The 19,944-nt window shown below is 38.2% G+C and overlaps 1 protein-coding gene across 6 annotated transcripts in view; it reads left to right on the top strand.

The window, feature by feature from the left end:
* The window catches only part of FOXP2 (forkhead box P2), a 593,826-nt gene that overhangs the window by 88,300 nt on the left and 485,582 nt on the right, over positions 1 to 19,944 (top strand). The window lies entirely within an intron of this gene.

The following is a 19,944-nucleotide window of genomic DNA, read 5'->3' as shown; positions in this document are numbered from 1 at the left end:
GGTGTGGATGCTGTGTAATAATTAAGACAAGGGGGCCACGCATTTGATGATGAGGATAAAAAGAAATATTGAATAGCTACCCATTCAGTGAGCACCATCCATCCTAGGCACTAAATGAGAAAGAGATTTTATGGAAAAATAGTGTGCGATCATTTAAAGGAAACTTATGCACATGGGGGCTGAGTTCGGGTAGAACTTGACTTTGCAACCTTAATATTCTTGTAAAATACAATTGTATGTAGGGTGTTTTAGTACTTTGGCAGCTCTTTGGGTGATGTCTTGATGCCAGGTAACAAGGCTACTGTATTAATTAAGAAGTAATAATAGCGGTGTATTACTGCACTAATATATGACGATGGCCAAAATTTTCTAACAGGTGCTTATGGGAACTGCAGGTACTTTGCACTTTTGAAAATCAGGTCACTTATCTGAATATCTTAAATATGGACTTAGGAGCCTAACTTTAAGCACTAAATTTTGAAAATTTTATACAGCATGTGTCCAGTTTGAGTGACAGATCATAGTCTGGTATTGCATGCAGGACCTCATCTAATACCCATTGAATTCAATGGGAGACCTTCCTTTGTGTTCAATAGATATTGAATTGGGCCCATGTAGAGTAAATGATCCTAGAACATTTGCCAGCTAAATAGCCTTATTGAGTCCTCTTTCATTGAAACACAGGGCCTCTTTGTGAATTGTGAGGTGTTCATTTTTAGTCCCTTCTGTTTTCAGATGCCTTAACAAGGCCTCTTTCAATCCAGTGACTGCAAGTTTACTATGTAAGGTAGGGATATCCTATTTAAATTGCTTTTGACATAGATGCCCTTCTATGAGGCTGTGTTGTAATATGAAGTTATGCTGTTAGGGACTCCACATTATATATCCCCTGCTCTTTTTGAAATATGCTTTGGGATTTTTAAATTCCTTTTGGGCAATGGATCTTGATTTTAGGTTCTCCGGGTATTCAGCTTCACCATTTCTTCCATCTATCATCTATCACTCTAGTTTACCTTTAGGGTATGAAGCCAAGTCATGGTGTGGGACTTCACTATGTGACCTATCTCAGAGGCAAAAATGTTACCATTGTCATTGACACAGACAATAAAATTTCTCTCCTTTGCGTGAATAAACAGAATTCTTTTTGGAACTGATAATTTATTTCCTCATCTGTGTGTGCTGATGGTAATGCATTTTCCATGTTGAAGAAATATTTAATGTTAATCATCAACACAATGTCCTTTCAAATAGCATTTTAACATTAGTAATGAAGTGAATATTGCTATGAAATGTACTAATTTTGTTTTTTTAACCTGTATGTTTGAGCTTTACAGACTGAAAAATGGAAATACTTTAATTTGTTTTTCTTCATACTATACTTTTTTTATAAGAAGGAAGAGGAAACGAATAAGAAAAATATACCTTTTATTTCAAAGTACATTTTACATTTTTTTTGTCCAATATTGTAGAGCGCAAAAGACGTCACATTAAAAAAATTCTACTGCTAGTAGCACGCTTTTACAAAAATTATTTTTGGGCTACATATTTAAATGGAAGTGACTAGACTGCATGTTTTCAGATTGTTTGAAAATAAATAAAGAACAGTTTGACACCTTATTGTGCTTGACATTAAATCAGTGTTTACTAACAATTATCATCCAATTATCATCCAAATCATTAGATTTTTTCCTGTAATTAAAATGATGGCAAATGTTGCCTTTTTAATGGCAACTACTGTATTTAACTTACGATGCTATCATAGAGACTTCATTGTTCTGCTCTTTTGCCAGTTTTAGTTTCTGTAATTCTGAGTTGTGTGATCATAATAGGTTTATAAAAGGCTAGAAGGAATGTGTATTAAGCAATTTTTTGCATAGAGGTTGTATTTGTGTATGGCACAATTGTATAATTTTGTAATTAGATATCTTTTACTTATAATTTGCCAGTTTTCATTTATTAAAATTATCAATGTGGACAGCTGGATTTACTCTTTTCTATTTCTCCATGTAAATGGGCTAATCAGAACGTGTGTACACTATTTTGAGTTTCTCACTTGGAACACTACTCTTCTGTTCCTTTTTTCCTAGGCTTTTAATGCACACATCTTCCTTTTGCTATAGCTCACCATGTTTACTAACAGGATGCCAATGCAAAGCAAAGCCACAATGAATTTTTGGTTTCAGGAATCTTTGTCCAACCTGAAGTAAGGATTCACCATCAAAGGAATATTTGGTATTGTTCATTCTCACCTACTCCAAAGCAAAGTCAGCCTGTGGGCTATCCTCAAATGAGGGAAATGCCCCCATATTAATAATTCCTAGAAAAGTACTTCCTTTTTATTAGCATGCCCTTTGGCATAATAATGCCTATCAATACTTGGATCTTAGAAGTGGCGAACCATGTGCTGTAAACATGGTCATAACATTTCCCCAGAAACAATGTCGTGATCATCATCTCAAAGCTTTTTGGCTCAGATCCCCACCTGGGGTAAATAAATGCAGATCCACTAAAGCTGGCCCTCTGTTTAAAATTGAGTTATTTGATTTTTTTATAGGCTTCCCCCCCCACACACACATTTGGAGAACTTTGTTTGAGTTGATATATAGGGTTGTTTTTTCCCCTCCACTAGTTTAAGGATGCTCAGCTTTGAAAGGCATCCTCTGTGCTATCACAACAGCCTGTCAGAGGGAGCCTAGTTTTGACAATTGTAAAACTCCAGTTCAGCCAAACTGCTTCTGAACCATGTGTGATGCGTTAGTGTATATACATGTCTGTATCAAATTTCTGTTTTGTTAAAATGTTAGCCAATGCATATGTTACACTATCTCTTTCTTTCTCTCCCTCCCACCCACATTAATAACCATTAATAGTATCATGCACAATTGTATTATGCTTATTCTTGCTTACTTATTTTAAATATCCCATAATATCTTGTAACAGTACAACTCAACATTTGGCAAAGGCAGATAGGAAAACTGTCAAAAGCAAGTTATGTAAGTACAGGTAGGGAGTACCTTCATGGCCCAACTAGTTTTTAGAATGCTGTGCTTGAAAACAGAGATAAGAGGGGTACACCATAATACCCGAAAAACAAAGTGATTGGGAAATTTTAGTCTTGGTTGACATATACAGTGCCTTTTACTTGTAAAGAGGTCTAGTATCAATACAAGTGGTTTTGGGGGGGTGTATTTTGGACCACACCTTCTGTGTAAGGTGAACTGAATGTTCTGCGAGAACCCACTTCCTAGAAGGATTGGTGATGTATTAACTCTTTCTTTCCTGTACCATACTGTTTTGTCTATAGACAATACATTGTCTGAGTGGGGCTATTTGGTCTCTTGAACATTTTTAATATGGAACTGCAAGTGTAATCAAAATCAATTGGCTATACATTTTAATCCATAAATGCCTTTTTGAGTGTAAACCGCTCTATGCCTTCATTGTTGTCTTTTTAGCTCCAGTGTGGACTGAGATTCCAGCCTGTGTTAGCTGAGGGCTAACCTTGCAAAACAATCAAGCATTGTTAATCTGCAGGTCTCCCATTCAAATGGAAACCCCTTAAGACAATGAGTTATTTGCTGCCCAAGGGACCAGTTCATCCATAGGTCCATCAATGGCTATTAGCCAGGATGGGCAGGAATGGTGTCCCTAGCCTCTGTTTGCCAGAAGCTGGGATTGAGTGACAGGGCATGGATCACTTGATGATAACCTGTCTGTTCATTCCCTTTGGGGCACCTGCCATTGGCAACTGTCAGAGGACAGGATACTGGGCTTGATGGACCTTTGGTTTGACACAGTATGGCCGTTCTTATGTAGGGAGAGGTCTGAGGCAGGATTTATGCCTAGAAGCCCAGAACCAGAGACAGTGCTTAGACTGTGCTCAGACCCATCAAGCCAAGAGCATGTGGGGCCTTGGATCTACCCACATGTACAGAAACCTGCTCAGTGTCCACCAGGGGAACTTCATTCAGGATTGTAACACAGTAAATAGGGAAGATGTAATTGAGCAGCGATTGCAATATCAGTAGATTCCTTCTGCGTGATAAAAATGGCAGGTGAGGAAACTAATTTATTATATATTGAAGCAGTTCCCACCTCTCTGAGTAACAAAGTTTCCAGAGCACTGTCAGCTTGACTCAAAATTTGAAGTCAAATTTCTGTCTGGGCAGAAAGTGAAAGATGTTTTACCCATTGTCCCAAGTAATAAGAGGCTATTTTACAGAGGCTGACAGTGTCTCAAATACTAGATATTTTACTCATAAAATTATGCGTATAGTCATTTATAATCCTTGTTTCTAAGTATAATTCTTACAGGGAAGGGAAGAGACAAGACATATGACAACGGAAAACTACTTATCAGTAATTTGCTTTGTTATAGTCGCCTCTTTCTCATCCTACTTAAAGTGGATTGGAAAGTGGGTGATTGGCAATCCAGATTGGGTTGGGAGACTGACAGTCTTCCTTCCTTTCTGCTTCCTGATAGGTGGAATCATGTTAGTGTAATGTGAGATAATTTTCCTTCAAGATGGGGAAGGGAAGGAGAGCATGGCAAACTGAATGATTGCTAAATATTTCATCTTGCCTAGATGGGGTAAGATAAAGAGGCACCTTTTAGAAGATTGGATGTCAAGGCACTTCACAAAAGTAATGATTTTGTAGACTGATATCATGCTACATTTCATTGTAGGGACCCGGCATTGAGCCAGCTAGGAGCTGGACTATGGTATGGAACATGCATCTTATAACTGAATGGAGTAGTCTTCATATATCAGTAAACCTTTTGTAGGATTACTGTCTGTTGATCAACAGCTTCAATGTTATGCTCCAGAATAGTAGTAAAGGGATTTTTTTGTGTGGGATCCTTTGGGGCATAAGGTACTGCATATCTAATAATAGTATGTTGCACTTCATTAGAGGATTTCAAAGTACTTTATAAACATTAATGAATTAAGTATCACAACTTAATGAAGTGTGGAGTGCCACTAAGACTGCTTAAATCATTAGCTGTGTTGTAGCAGAGGAATGAAATCTCCTTTGCAGGATTTTATGTCACCTGTCTGTGCTAGATGTGAAGAAATCAAAGCACAGAGAAATTAAGGGACTTGGTGAAACCTTAATTGCAGAACCTAGGGGACTGATCCAACTCTTGTCAAAGTCAATGGAAAGCCATTAGTTTCAATGGTAGCTGGATCACACCTCTAGGTATCTTGATTCCTAGTCCCATCCTTTAGCTGTAGTATCTCTCTCCATTAACCATGCAGAGAAGATAGCCAGTACTAGAGCTCTCAAGGACCTGATTTCCTCTCTAGGAAGAAAATAGTACTGCTGAGTACTTTCAATAAAAGGAAGTTAATTCTAAATATCCAGATTAATTTTCATGTATCACTCACCACTGTAGAATTTGAAATACAATACAATTTTATGGACAATAACACAAGTTGTTATTTTGCTAATGTAACACATTTGGTAGGGGGGTGTGTGTGTGTGTGGTATATATAGCGTAGTATTCTCATATTGTTTTGGATATGCTATTATGCATATACATTGGACTAAACATCGTACTTGTATGGGGGAATCAATTCTTAAATTCATTTTGCTTAGCATTGTGGGTTACAAGTAAACACAAGCAGCTCTTCAGGGGAAGAGCTATTTACAAAAGATGGCAGTTTCACTAATACTGTGGTTAAGAAGTGTAAGATCAAAAGCCATCTGTTTTGTGGAAGCCTAGACTAATTAAATAGTTATCCCCAACAATGCTATTTAGGGCTTCTTAAATGTTCCTATATAGAAAAAATAGAAGGGCTTGATGAGAGAACTGTAAAAAGGGCTTAGTTTTTTTAACACTGTAGTATTGCTGCCTTTTAAAGTCTCTCTATTTTAAGTTGTCTCAAATAGCCACCCTACCATTTAAAAGAGTTATCAATAATAATTACAAAATGTTCTTAAACATTGTTACTGTTCTAGATCTCATACTAAGTAAAGTCTTTTGTAGTGAAATCAGGAAATTGTTTCTCTCTCTCCTTTCTCTATATTAACAAATGCAAATGTGTGGGTTCTCAGTTGACATAATTTTGGCTAAAATCTTTAGTTTTAAATAGAAACTGAGTATGGTTATGCTAATAGATCCTCATTTGTAATTTAAACTGCAGCTGTTAACATTCAATAATGGAGCCATACATCAAGGAGTTTTCTACAAAAACAGAAAAATATTAATTCTTCACCCTCAGATCTGCAAATCCAGACTGATGGGATTTCAGCTCTTCATCTTTTAGTGACAGGCAGTAGCATCAGTGGAATAAAACTAAATTTTGATCCCCTTTCTCTCCACCTCCTTTCCCCAATTTTACTCTGACTCAAAAAGAATAAGGCAATTTTAGCTGATTTTCTTGTGCAGAGGGGAGAGCTGTGCTATCACCAGGTCTTTTAGGGATGACAATTGCTTCGGTGGAAAAGTTAAATGATGCTCCGATTCCCAAGTTCCATCTACTGCCTTCATTTACGCTGGATGTGATGGAAGTGATTTCTGAGGTCTTTATTAAGGGCAGAACCCAGTCACAGAACTGGGAGACACTCCAGCCATCCATTGTGAAGAAGAGTAGTTTTATTTTCCAGTTACAGAAGCAGAGGACTCTGAACAGATTCTTCCACTTTTTTTTCCATTTTTAATTGATATTTTTACAACCAAGGGATTTGAAACAATTCATTACATACATATCTTAGTAGGTTAATCTTTCTAAGCATCTCAGACATGCATACATTAATGTAAAGTCCTACAAAATTTATGAAGAAAAAGATGCCTCCAGGTATTTTAAAGTTGAGAACCTACTGTGTCTTTGTAAGAATTTGGCTTGAGGCCCTACAGCTAAATTCTCCAGTTCTTAAACTGTCCTTATGTGAATGGCTGCTAATAGCTGAAGAGGAGCAGTCTGATAAGGCACCATCCCTCCATCTGGTTTAAAATATCTGATAAAGATCCAGACACGAAATTCGCTCCACTTGATTGTATAGAAAGCTATAAAAATAAGCAGCAACAGTAAGCAAAAATATGTTCTATAGTGAAGGACAGCCCAACGGTATTATTCTGTTCCAGTAATAGAGCATTACCCTTTTTGGTCCAAGCAATTAGATAATATTCAAGTTGTGGCGGGTTATTTCCAGTAAGAAGAGGAATTGATAATTGAAGTAGCCATTTCTTTTATGCAATCCTGTTGTATTTAGAAAGAATGTACACAAAGTCCTGTTTCACTGAACACAGTAGAATCAAACAGAAAGCAGTTTCCTTTGCTAATTCCAAGCCTGATTTTTCCAGCCTGATTTTTCCAGCCAGCACTCTGTTCCAAAAGGTCTCTCTTTGTTTTCTCCCAGGGCCACGCTCTCAGGGCTTATTTTATATCATCATTTTCTGCTCCTCTCTGCCTTCTTCCTGGCTGCATCTGACACAGAGACACAGAAGCTCCACCAATTAATCCTCAACCCCTGTGTTTATCAGTCTAGGCTTTGGGCAGTGGCTTCCATTGTTTCAATGATCACTGAACAAATGGGCATTTACTTGTTCCTTCATTTAGTTTGAGTGGAAGGCAGCTAGCATGCCATCAGCTTCAGTGAGGTTTGAGACTGCCCATAGATCAAAGACATGTTTGCTGGGAGCCATCCAAACTCCAGTGTAAGAATAATTTTAGTTAGAGGACTTAGGCTTAAAAACCAGATTTCAAAACCATACTTATATAGCCAGGAGAGAAATCTGCTCCGTTTTTGTAACAAAAGTTTCAGGTCTGGCATTCAGATTTCTTTTTTCCCGTAGAATTCATGATACAGCCAAGGAACCACTTCGCTTCTTACGTGTGACAAACCTGATATATTCAAGAATTACTCCATGATTATGACCATGGCCGGCCAAGTTCAGTATCATGAGTTTTAATACTTTGACCTTTCAAAGGGCACATCCCTCAGACCGCGCTGCTTCCCGCAGCCTCCATTGCCCTGGAACGGTGAACCACGGCCAGTGGGAGCCGCGATCAGCCAAACCTGTGGATGCTGCAGGTAAACAAACCGGCCCGGCCTGCCAGGGGCTTACCCTGATGGGCTGCGTGCCAAAGGTTGCCGATCCCTGTAATAAGGCTTAATCCTAAATCATTGCCAACAATGCTTACTACTTTCAATAATTCATTAAACAAGAGAACTCCTATGTTTCACTCAAAACTGCAGGATCAGGATCTTAGTTTGCATTTTCCGAGTTGAATCTCATTTGTTTTCTTCCATGTTTCTAATTATACTGTGTCCATTGATAGTAATTCTCTGTCCTGACTGGTGTTTGTCAATGAAACTCTGCCTAATGCTTATTCCTGTAGTACCCCACTAGTTACTTCTCCACGACTTGATGCATTGTCATTTAATCATAACTCTTTTCTTATGGTCCATCAGCCAATTTATAGACCATGTGACACTGTTTATATTTCCCAGTGTGGCCTGGGGTAAGTCACTGAAGCTTTCTGCCTTGTTTTCTCCATCTTTAAAACAAGGTTAGTAGATAAATATCTCATTGGAGTACCTTGGATTAACTAGATAATATTTGTAAAGTGCCAAAGATGACATAGAAAATGGTAATTGTTAATACAATCAGTGGAGTAGCAAAGAACCAAAATTTGGGTTCACAGTAGTTTGCTATTTTATAGTCAAGAATAGGTAGTTATAAGACTTTTTTGCATTTGTGTTTTTTGTCCAGATGGTATTCAAATGTTTTACATCTATATTGTGTCCATAGTGAATGTGTAAATGGAAAGAGGTAAGCAAGGAGACAGTATGTAAAAAAGACAGAAGAGTGGAGGATAAGCTATGGTACTATGAGAAGCATCCAGTGACTACTTGAACTAAAATATCCATTAGTGGTCAAACATTCATTAACTGTCAGTACTATTAGGCCAGCCACTAGAGGGTGAGGTAATCAAACACTTGAACACTGATTCATTCAGTTGAGAAGGCAAAGATACACACAATCAGGGTGAAAAACTGAACTGGGAGTAGCTTAAGTAGTAGGTTGGGTGTAGAGAAAATTGAGCACTTTCATATGCGATAGTGCTATAGTTATTGGATGTTGTAATACATACACTGTCTCTCAGGCTCTCTTGCCATTGGTACATAAATTTTCAGGGCTTGATATTTATATATTCATTAATGCATTGAGCACTTATTGACATAATATGTAGGTGACTGTGATGGGGTGTTAACTCCACATTGGGAAGGAAGGGGTTAAAGCACCCAAGGGAGGCTGTGTAGGGAGCAGGTAATTGGAAAGAGGCCGCACAGAGCAGCTAATCAGGGCCCAGCGGGCTTACATAAAAGGAGTGACAGTGTCTGTAGGGAGCCCCAGGAGAGAGGACTTTCGTGTTCTGTTCCTAGATGCAAACAGGATAGATCATCCAAACCATTAGGTTGCGCCATATTCTGTAAATACATCTCTATAGATGAGAATGGATACTTGCAGTGCTTGGTATACAGTAGTTAAGATTGCACAACTGTTTACATTTTGTCACCTGATATTCACATGCTCATAAAAAGAAGAACAGGAGTACTTGTGGCACCTTAGAGACTAACAAATTTATTAGAGCATAAGCTTTCGTGGACTACAGCCCACTTCTTCGGATGCATATAGAATGGAACATATAATGAGGAGATATATATACACACATATATGTCCATTAATTCTTTTGCGTAGAGACTGTCCAGTTTGGCCAATGTACATGGCAGAGGGGCATTGCTGGCACATGATGGCATATATCACATTGGTAGATGTGCAGGTGAATGAGCCCCTGATGGTATGGCTGATGTGATTAGGTCCTATGATGATGTCACTTGAATAGATATGTGGACAGAGTTGGCATCGGGGTTTGTTACAAGGATAGGTTCCTGGGTTAGTGGTTTTGTTCAGTGATGTGTGGTTGCTGGTGAGTATTTGCTTTAGGTTGGGGGGTTGTCTGTAAGCGAGGACAGGTCTGTCTCCCAAGATCTGTGAGAGTAAAGGATCATCTTTCAGGATAGGTTGTAGATTGGCCAAACCGGACAGTCTCTACGCAAAAGAATTAATGGACACAAATCTGACATCAGGAATCAAAATACTCAAAAACCAGTGGGAGAACACTTTAACCTGTCTGGTCATTCAGTGACAGACCTGCGGGTGGCTATATTACAACAGAAAAACTTCAAAAACAGACTCCAAAGAGAGACTGCAGAGCTAGAATTGATATGCAAACTAGACACAATCAACTCCGGTTTGAATAAGGACTGGGAATGGCTGAGCCATTACTAACGTTGACTCTATCTCCCCTTGTAAGTACTCTCACACTTCTTATCACACTGTCTGTACTCGGCTAGCTTGATTATCACTTCAAAAGTTTTTTTTTTCTCTTAATTAATTGGCCTCTCAGAGTTGGTAAGACAACTCCCACCTGTTTATGCTCTCTGTATGTGTGTATATATATCTCCTCATTATATGTTCCATTCTATATGCATCCGAAGAAGTGGGCTGTAGTCCACGAAAGCTTATGCTCTAATAAATTTGTTAGTCTCTAAGGTGCCACAAGTACTCCTGTTCTTCTTTTTGTGGATACAGACTAACACGGCTGTTACTCTGAAACATGCTCATAATTTATTGTAAAATTTCTTTTGTGCTGCACATTTTTGTATTTGTTCTCTGCCTAAGGTGCATATTATCTCTAAAGTTTGAGCAACATAGAATCAGGTATTTTAGAGTTCTGCAAGGAAGAAAACTCACTTGTTCTGCCTCTTTTAAAAAATATTGCTACATTTGCTTTTATACATAACGCAATTGGTTATGTATAAACTTATCATAAAAATAGTAGTAATTTGGAATGACCCCAAATCTGTGGAGGGAAGAAAAAAAGATAAGATAGATGAAAACTGATGAACAATTGAATAGTAACTATAGCATTTCCATATTTTAAAACAGTTAAGGTTGTTCATATTTGAACTGTGCCATACATGTGTGCAGTTTTTAAAAGTGCAGCTATTAAATCCATTGTTTTCAGTATACGTCCCTAGACACCAGTCAGTCCTAAAGACTTAAAATACCTTACTCTCTTATAAATGGACAGCATATTCAATAGTTAGTTATTCTGCTTGTAGTATTTGGGATTAGATTTTCACCTGGCACTCATATTTTTGCAGACACTAAATAATTTTATCATCACAATGGTTTTGTGGATGCAAATAATATTTATATATCCTGCTGCCTGATTTGTGGATAAAAACAGACAAAATTGTGCCTGCAGTAACAGACAATATCTGTAAAAATTAGTCTCCAAATGTTGGTTTAAAGGTTGTGTCCTTTTGAAGGATTTGAGGCGGTTTAGGTGCTTATGTCACTCTAGGGAGTTTGAGTGGTGTAAGGTTTTAAGGCAGGCTAAGTATTCCAGGAAGTTTAAGAGCTTATGGCATCGTAAATATTTAAGATGATTTAAAAGGTTATGTCCTCTTCAGTATTTGAGTTGGATTAAGTGCTTTTATTGCCTTAAGGACTTTTTTCATTTTTTTCCTTAAAAATAACATAGGAAATTAAACGCAAAAAACTGTGCTAATGCAACATGTAAGTTGCTAAGTTAATAAATGCAGATTCCAACAGCAATATTAACTTGGTCCTGTTGCTCATAAAGTACAGGAGAACAATTATTCGTCTTATCAGACAACAGGAGAGTGCCTAGGTGAGATCAAAGGTACATCACCCAAGTGAGCTTGGAAGGAAAGCTGGAACGGGAATGCTTTATGCCTTTGAAAGAGAGTGAACCAGGAAATGGCTCTTGTCTCATCTTTTGAATAACTTTCCTCAACTGCTGCAGAGAAGCTGTGGTATTCTTGTGTGAATGCTGTCCCTGGCCTACACAAAGGCATTTATGTTTAGCAGCACTAACTATGTTTTCACACCAAGTGGGTGACCTATATTCTGAGTATAGACTTTTATTTAGGTGCTTAAAGATGGATTTAGGAGCCTAACTTTAGACACCTGGATTTGAAAATGTGGGACTTACTTTTTCTGTTGGTGATAGAACTTTGTTAAAAACATTAAAATGGCTGGGCTGGGTCAGACCAAAGGTCCATCTAGAGCTGTCTTTCAACCGTGGCCAGTACCAGATGCTTCAGAGGGAATGAACAGAACAGGGCAGTTATTGAGTGATCCATTCCGTCATCCACTCCTAGCTTCTAGCAGTCAGAAGTTTAGGGACACCCAGAGCATGGGGTTGCATCCCTGACCACCTTGGCTAATAACCATTGATGAACCTATCCTCCAGGAACTTATCTAATTCTTTTTCAAACCCAGTTATACATTTGGCCTTTACAACATCTCCTTCCAACTAGTTTCAGAGGTTGATTGTGCATTTTATGAAGATGTACTTCCTTATGTTAGTTGTAAACCTTCAGCATATTAATTTCATTGGGTGACTCCTGGTTCTTGTGTTTATATGAAGAGGGAAATAACACTTCCTTATTCCCTTTCTACACAACATTGAGGATTTTATAGATCTCTATCATATCCCCTCCTTAGTCACCTCTTTACTAGAATGAATAGTCCCAGTCTTTTTAATCTCTTTTCATATGGAAGTTGCATACTCCCAATAATTTTTGTTGTCCATCTCTGTACCTTTTCCAATTCTAATGTATCTTTTTTGAGATGGGGCTACCAGAACTGCACACAGTATTCAAAGCCATGGATTTATATAGTGTCATTATGATATTTTCTGTTTTATTACCTTATCCTTTTCCTAATGGTTTCTTTAATTCTGTTAGTTTTTTTGACTGCCGCTGCACATTGAGCAAATGTTTTCATAGAACTACACACAATGACTCCAAGATCTTTCTTGAGTTGTAACGGCTAATATATTTTGTATTTTGTATGTATAGTAGGGATTATTTTTTCCAGTGTGCACTTTGTACTTCTCAACCTTGAATCTCATCTGGCATTTTGCTACCCAGTCTAGTGAGATCCCATTGTAACTGTTCACAGTGAACTTTGGACTTAGTAATTTTGTATCATCTTCAAATATTGCCATCTCACTGTTTGACCCCTTGTCCAGATCGTTTGTGAATATTTTGAACAGCACAGGTCCCTGTACAGATCGTTGGGGAACCCCACTATTTACCTGTCTCCCTTGTGAAAACTGACCATCTGTTCCCTATCTTTTAACCAGTTACCTGTCCATGAGAGGACCTTCCCTCTTATCCCATGATTTCATACTTTGCTTAAGAGTCTTTTGATGTGGGACCGTGTTAAAGGCTTTCAGAAAGTCCAAATACACTATATCCACTGGATCACCCTTGTCCACATGCTTGTTGACACCCTAGAATTCTAATAGATTGAGGAGGCATGATTTCCCTATACAAAAGTTGTGTTGACTCTTCCTCCAACAGATCGTGTTCATCTATGTGTCTGATAATTCTGTTCTTTACTCTAGTTGCAACCAAGTTACCTGATACTGAAGATAGGCTTATTGGCCTGTATTTGCAGGATTGCCTCTGGAGACTTTTTGAAAAACTTGGTGTCACATTAGCTCTCTTCCAGTTGTCTGGTGCAGATGCTGATTTAAGCGATAAGTTACATACCACAGTTAGTAGTTCTGCAATTTCATAGTTGAGTTCCTTCTGAACTCTTGAGTGAATACCATCTGTTCCCAGTGACTTAATACAGTTTAATTTATTAATTTGTTCCCAACCCCCCTTTTTGTCACCACATCTGAGGTGGTTCCTCAGATTTGTCACTTGAAAAGAAAGGCTCGGGTATGGGAATCTCCCCTACATCCTCTGCGGTGAAGAACAATGCAAATAATTAATTTAGTTTCTCTGCAATGGTCTTGTCTTCCTTGAGTGCTCCGTTATCACCCTGATCATCAGTGAGTTCACAATTGTTTGGAAGGCTTCTTGCTTCTGATGTACTGGGTGGGGGGAAGTAAGTTTTTGTGTCTTTTGCTAATTTCTCTTCAATATTCTCTAGATGGAATTTTTCTAATTTTCTTATGAGTATTTCACATGGGATAATGTCGAGAGCCTTACTAAAATCAAAATACATCAAATGTACTGCTTCCCCCTATCCAGTAGGCCATTAATTCTGTCAAAGATCCATCTATAGTCTATTATTATTCTCTAACAATCAACATTTTGGGTGTGTTGTGTAGCTATGTAACTGAGGAAAACCAAATAAAATTTCAAAAAGGAGAGCACTGTAATATGTTTTCTCAGCACAGTTAAAGAGTATTTCCTAAGTGAATTACATAGAAAATTTGATTATTCTGAGTATTTGTGCCAGATTTGAACACTAAATTAAATTGATAGAGTGTGAGACAGAAAAACTGTACTCCTGCCTGATTGTAAACTCCAACACAGCCTTAACTGTACAGATACAAAAATTATAAGAACTATCAATACTTTTGCTTCAAGAAATAAACTGATCACCGTCTGGAGTCAGTAATGTATCCCCCTCTTAACTGTAATATATTATTGTCTAATTGGCCAGGTCCGTTGTTATTAGTGACTGAGGTGACTCTCTATAAAATCTAGAATAAGGCACAATGGGAAACAGAACACCAGAACAGATAGACCATTCAAGAATTCCATTTTTTCTGTTCATAATACAAGTTAGAATCTTTCCAAAATTTGCATTAGGTCTGAAATAAATCCTTTCCACTTTCCTATTCCTGTCTTTTAAAAATGTTTAATTCATACCTTTTTGCTCTGGTATGTAGCGCTGGAAGCTTAGTCTCATCTCTTTCTGAACTTGAATCCACAGTTTGGTTTACAAATGGTATTTTTATTTATTTATTGGAATCCTGAAGCTTGAAGAGAGAAAACCAATCTTTTAAGGCATTTGCCAACACAACGAAAATAAAAGTTCCCTGATTAACAATCCATCATAAACCTCTTTTTCCCCCCCACACCCCCCCGAGATTAACAAGCGGTCTTTAAAATTTTGCTTTGGATTGAAACTTGGCATTAAAGTCTCTGCCCAAGAGCAAATTCTTTTGTCAGAATTGGTTTAATCAATTCTGTTTAAAATTTTAGGAAGTGTAAGAGAAATGAATCATTACAGTAATGCTTCTCCACAGATCCACATGTTTGGAATTGTTTGTCAAGGGAGATCAAACTTCATATTTCAGAGTTTAACTAATATGTCACTATTAAGGAGGCCTTCAAGGGGAACAGATTACTCCACATCTGCCTACTATGGAGGTTTTTTGCACCTTCCCCTGAGGCATCTTGCCCTGGCTACTGTCAAAGACAATATTCTGGTCTAGATGGACCTTGGGTCTGATCTGGTATGGCAATACCTGTGTTGCATAGGCTCCCCTGAACTGTAACTCTGATACTGTGCCTTTATTTATATAATTGCTGGATTCCAGAGCTGTTTTTTTCCAATCATGAAGGGGGTGAGAAATGTTTTTTTTCCAGCTCACCAAGGCTTTAAGATCCATTGGGTTTCTCTTGGATTTTTTTCCTTTAATCCATTAAGCATACTTAGGTGGCTCTTCTCTTCCCCTCTGCATATATTGTTTGGGTAAAAAAATTTCTTTCCCAGTTCCTGTACAAAGTCTGCATCAAAGGCTCTGTTTTGGCAAATGGTAGAGACTAGGGGAGATAGGCTCCACTATTCAACTTGCAGATGGGGTGTAACGTTGTGACTTTATGTAAACTTTATTGAAGTGTTTGTAGCCTTGCATAGTGGAATTGCATAGATACAGACCCAAAGGTCACATCTCTGCCCCACTGGTTTGCCCTTAATTCTTCCTCACGTGGTGCAATGTTGGCATAGAATCTTGCTTCCTTGCGAACAGTCCACCAGTTGATTCACTCTGTAGTTACCCATCCTGTGTGTAGACCTACTACAGAATTTCACCCTATCTGTGCAATTTTGCTTCCCCTTAGCCTCATCCTTGTTTATGTGCATTTGTCATTGTGTCTCATTCTCTGTTAATTCCTTGGCTTGGTAATGTATTAAGAATGTCCATAAGCAATATTTTGGCCGGGATGACTATTGCAGAGACCACCAGTTAGATAGTTTTATTCTGATGGTTCCTCCTTCTGCAGCTCTGCACAGGCTACGGGCAAGATAGTATACCCAGTCCATGGGTTGACTGCATGCATTATGCAGTATTTACCCTTCACAGAGAACAGGCAAGTAAAAGGAATTTCAAACCTACTTCTGCTGTTTCTCAAGACTCTAGTCCAAAGTAGTTTTACTGGGTAAGAACGTTAGTTTTACCTTTACTTGGAGTTTCTTCTCTTTGAAGCTAGTGCACTGATAAAACAGGCTGACTCTCAACAGGGTAATGTTGAAGAATCTGAACATAGATCCTAGGAGTGGTTAAACATATTGGGCCTGATTCTTCTTTCCCTTACACCACTATAAATCAGGAGTAACTCCATGGAAGTCAATGGCATTATACAAGTGTAGAGCCAATATTAAGTGAGAGAACAATGAGGTCTGCTGGTCCTCAGGCCTCAGTTACTTCTATAAACTTCCTCTTAACTGTGGTAACTTGGAGAGGTGGCCAGTGCTACCTAGGTGCACACATTTTGAGAAAACATTATTGATTAACGCAAGGAGTTCATTTTTCTGGTGTAATTTGTAGCATCTCATATGGCTCCCCTTTCTTTAATAATAAGTTAATTCAGTAGTGACCACAAACAATAACAACTTCAAATCACAATTAAGAAATTGAATTAAAATGTATATAGTTGTGCATTAAAAAATAAAAAACTTAACATTTACAGCTTCTAGATAATCTGCCAGAATGCAACTGTCTGGAGAGTACTGTGCTGGAGATGAGAGATTTTCGATGTACTTTCCAGTCCAGAGGATCTTTTTAGTATTCTAAATTTTTCAAGGCCTTTTTCATGTCTAATGATATAACTCCTCTCCTCCTACCTGAGGAGGATTGGAGAAGACTCATCAAATAAATAACTTCCTTAATTGTCAGGAGAGTTACTCTTGAGTGATGCAAGGTAATCCTCTTCCTGAGGAGCTGTTTCTCTGCACTATTCCCAGCCCCTTATGACCTAGGTTTGCCGTAGTGCAGACCACCAGATTGAGTTCATAGGGGAGGAAATAGTTACTGATAACATACATTTATTCTCTTTTGGTTTCGTTCCATGTTAAAAATATCAAATTGCACCAGTGTGAAAGCTATACTGCAGTAGAACACCTCTTACTTGAGTAGTTCCCAACCTTGTTGGGTTGAAGCTACCTGTTTTTGATAGCCCTACATCTGTCCCCACCCGTTACTGGTATTCATTGCTGCTTTTTTTTTTTTTTCACCATTCTCTTTCTTCATCTCTTATCTGTCTCATTTCCTTTTGTCTTTTTTTCACAATTTTAACTGCGTATCCATTATGATATAGTGTTTCATTGCATGGTCAGATAACTATTTCTCAAATAATACAATGAACATAATGAGCAACTTAAAAAAACCAAAAACCTTAGATACGCATTTGTAGCAATGAGGACTACCATGTCATGAGACGTGGTCACATACTATTTTTCTCAAGCTATACAATATCACACTCCAGTGCATAACCTTAACTCACCCTTCTTCATATACAAACACCCCATTATAGAGTTTACCAGTGCATGTATGTTTTTGGCAACTATATCTGGGAGAAGAATTAAGTTTATACATTTAAAGGTGGGATATCTTGCATTTGTGACTCCACTCTTGCTTTCTGGAACACCTGGCCTGAGCAGGAAGCCAAGCCTCTATCAGGAAGGCATTACAGTTTCAAGTGTGTGTGAGTGCTTCCCCAATGGATCCTTCCCCCACTTCCCGTCCCCAAATTGACCAGGTATTTCAGGAAGAACATGGAGTGGTGATAATCTTATTGGTTGAGGAAGAAGAGCAGGTTGGTAGTCTACAGGAGCACAGCACATTCTCACCACCTGCTGTGTTGGAGGGAGGTAAGAGGAGAACAGAGAATGGGCAGGTTTGGAAGTGGCAAGAAAGAAAAGGGGAAAGAGTCCCTCTCTCCCTTCAGCACCAAGCATATTTCTTCAGCACTGTAAAAATATTCTTCAAGCTTCGAGTTGAAATGTTACTGCTCTGATGCTAAATAATTTCAGTTGCAACAGTTCCCAAAATTTGGTAACTTTTGTTTAAGGGCTGATTGTCTTCACTTCTGTTTCCACCATCCCAGACCTTAAACAAAACAAACAAAACACAACAAACAAACTACCCCCGCCCCCCAAATACCACGGAGATAGTCTTATCACCAACAAAAGGAAACATAACCCATAAATATACCTACATTCAAAATTGCAAGGGTCTTATTAAACCTATAGAAACACACAAGATTTGTCTGTTCCACGGTGCTTGTATAATAGTCATATAGCATATACATATGTGCCGCACTGCCTACGTACAGTGGGGTAAGTTAAGAAAAGTGTTGCAGTGTTCACTGTGAATTTTCTTTCTTTTGTTGGTCTGTCAGCATTTTTTTTTTTGATGGCTTAATATAAGTTAAATATTTTTTTCATTTTAAAAAGAACCCAGGATGGAGAAATGTTCTGACAAGCACGACACCGACTCATTCCTTTGATTCCTCCCATAGAAATAGAGTTGTAAGAAAATTGAAGGGAGAACAGTGCTTTTTGAGTTTTGCCCAGTGTTCATTTGGATCCATTGTTTACAAAGATAATAAATATAGTTTAGAATTGGCTGGGGAAATTCACTCTCTTTCCTGCTTTCATTAATTATATTTTTGTACACAGTTGTTTTCAGAACTGTGAAAAAAAGATGCAACACTTCCATAACATTAAATTTGAGAAATAATTACACTTGGCAGTTTTTGTTTGCAGCAATGCACGAAAGGCTGAAGGCTTTTGTACAGTTCAAAGAGCACATTCCACAGATCTAGCAGTTGTTGGTTGCCTGCAGGGATCATTTGAATTCTTGAGGGAAAAAAAAAAAGAATCAGTAATGCCCAGACCATTTGGCTGTATACTTTGTCTCTTTTCTTAAATATTAGCTCACCTTTATGAGAAGTTACTCAGAAATCAAAGGCACTTACAAAAATGCCAAACATCAGTTTAGGATAAAATCAATTCACTTTAATGAAAAAATATATTAATTTTGCTTCCATGCAGTCCTTAGTTTGTTCCATATTTTTTTTATCCATATTGTTTGCTTTTCTCTTTTACCAGTTCCTGCTTGATAACTTAAGTTACATCTTAGCATGACAAATAAGACCATGAACACCTAAGATGGATGTTGACCAAACACTCGGACGTACTCCTTGCCTAACACAAATAGCAACACAAGCAAATCTTTTCCCATACTAGGAGCCTGCATTCTAGTCATCATTCATCAACTTAGTGTGTTAGCAGCCAAATTGTACACGATACTCTATGTAGCCTTTCTGTAGGGGAAAACTGATGAAAAGGGCAACCCTCTCATTTGGTGTGCCAAGACTGGAAAACAGGCCAGCTACTCTATCACAGTTGCAGCTCAGTCACTCCCCATAATGTGCTGAACTGTCACTATGTGTGTCTGTCTATTGCTGGTGCTTATCTAACAGGAGATGATGTGAATATTTTTACGCTATGTACCCTAATAGGATTTTTTGGTTAAATATTCCATGGTATTTCTTGGAGGGAAGGTCTTTGCCCTATTGCTAGGTGATTATTTGTTCTTTCGGTGGGATGTTACAGGGCTCCAAGCCACTAAGTTCCTTCTGTTTCTAGTCACATGCAAACACAAAAAGGGTTGAAGCTAAGAGAGTTGGGTACACAGATGACTACACCTTTTTGTACTGGGCTGCCAGAATGCAGGATTGAAATATTTCTTCCCTCCCAACCTATGCATTATAATGCCTTGTCCATGATGCATTAGTGTGGTGACCCTCTCTGTGTAGACTGCGGGCTTACTGCGGAATGATTCAAGTTTCTACTATGAT

This window comes from Malaclemys terrapin, chromosome 1 (assembly GCF_027887155.1).
Source record: "Malaclemys terrapin pileata isolate rMalTer1 chromosome 1, rMalTer1.hap1, whole genome shotgun sequence".
Classification (NCBI taxonomy): domain Eukaryota; kingdom Metazoa; phylum Chordata; order Testudines; family Emydidae; genus Malaclemys; species Malaclemys terrapin.
The sequence above is the reverse complement of the archived record's forward strand: the minus strand, read 5'-3'. Positions and strand labels throughout refer to the sequence as shown.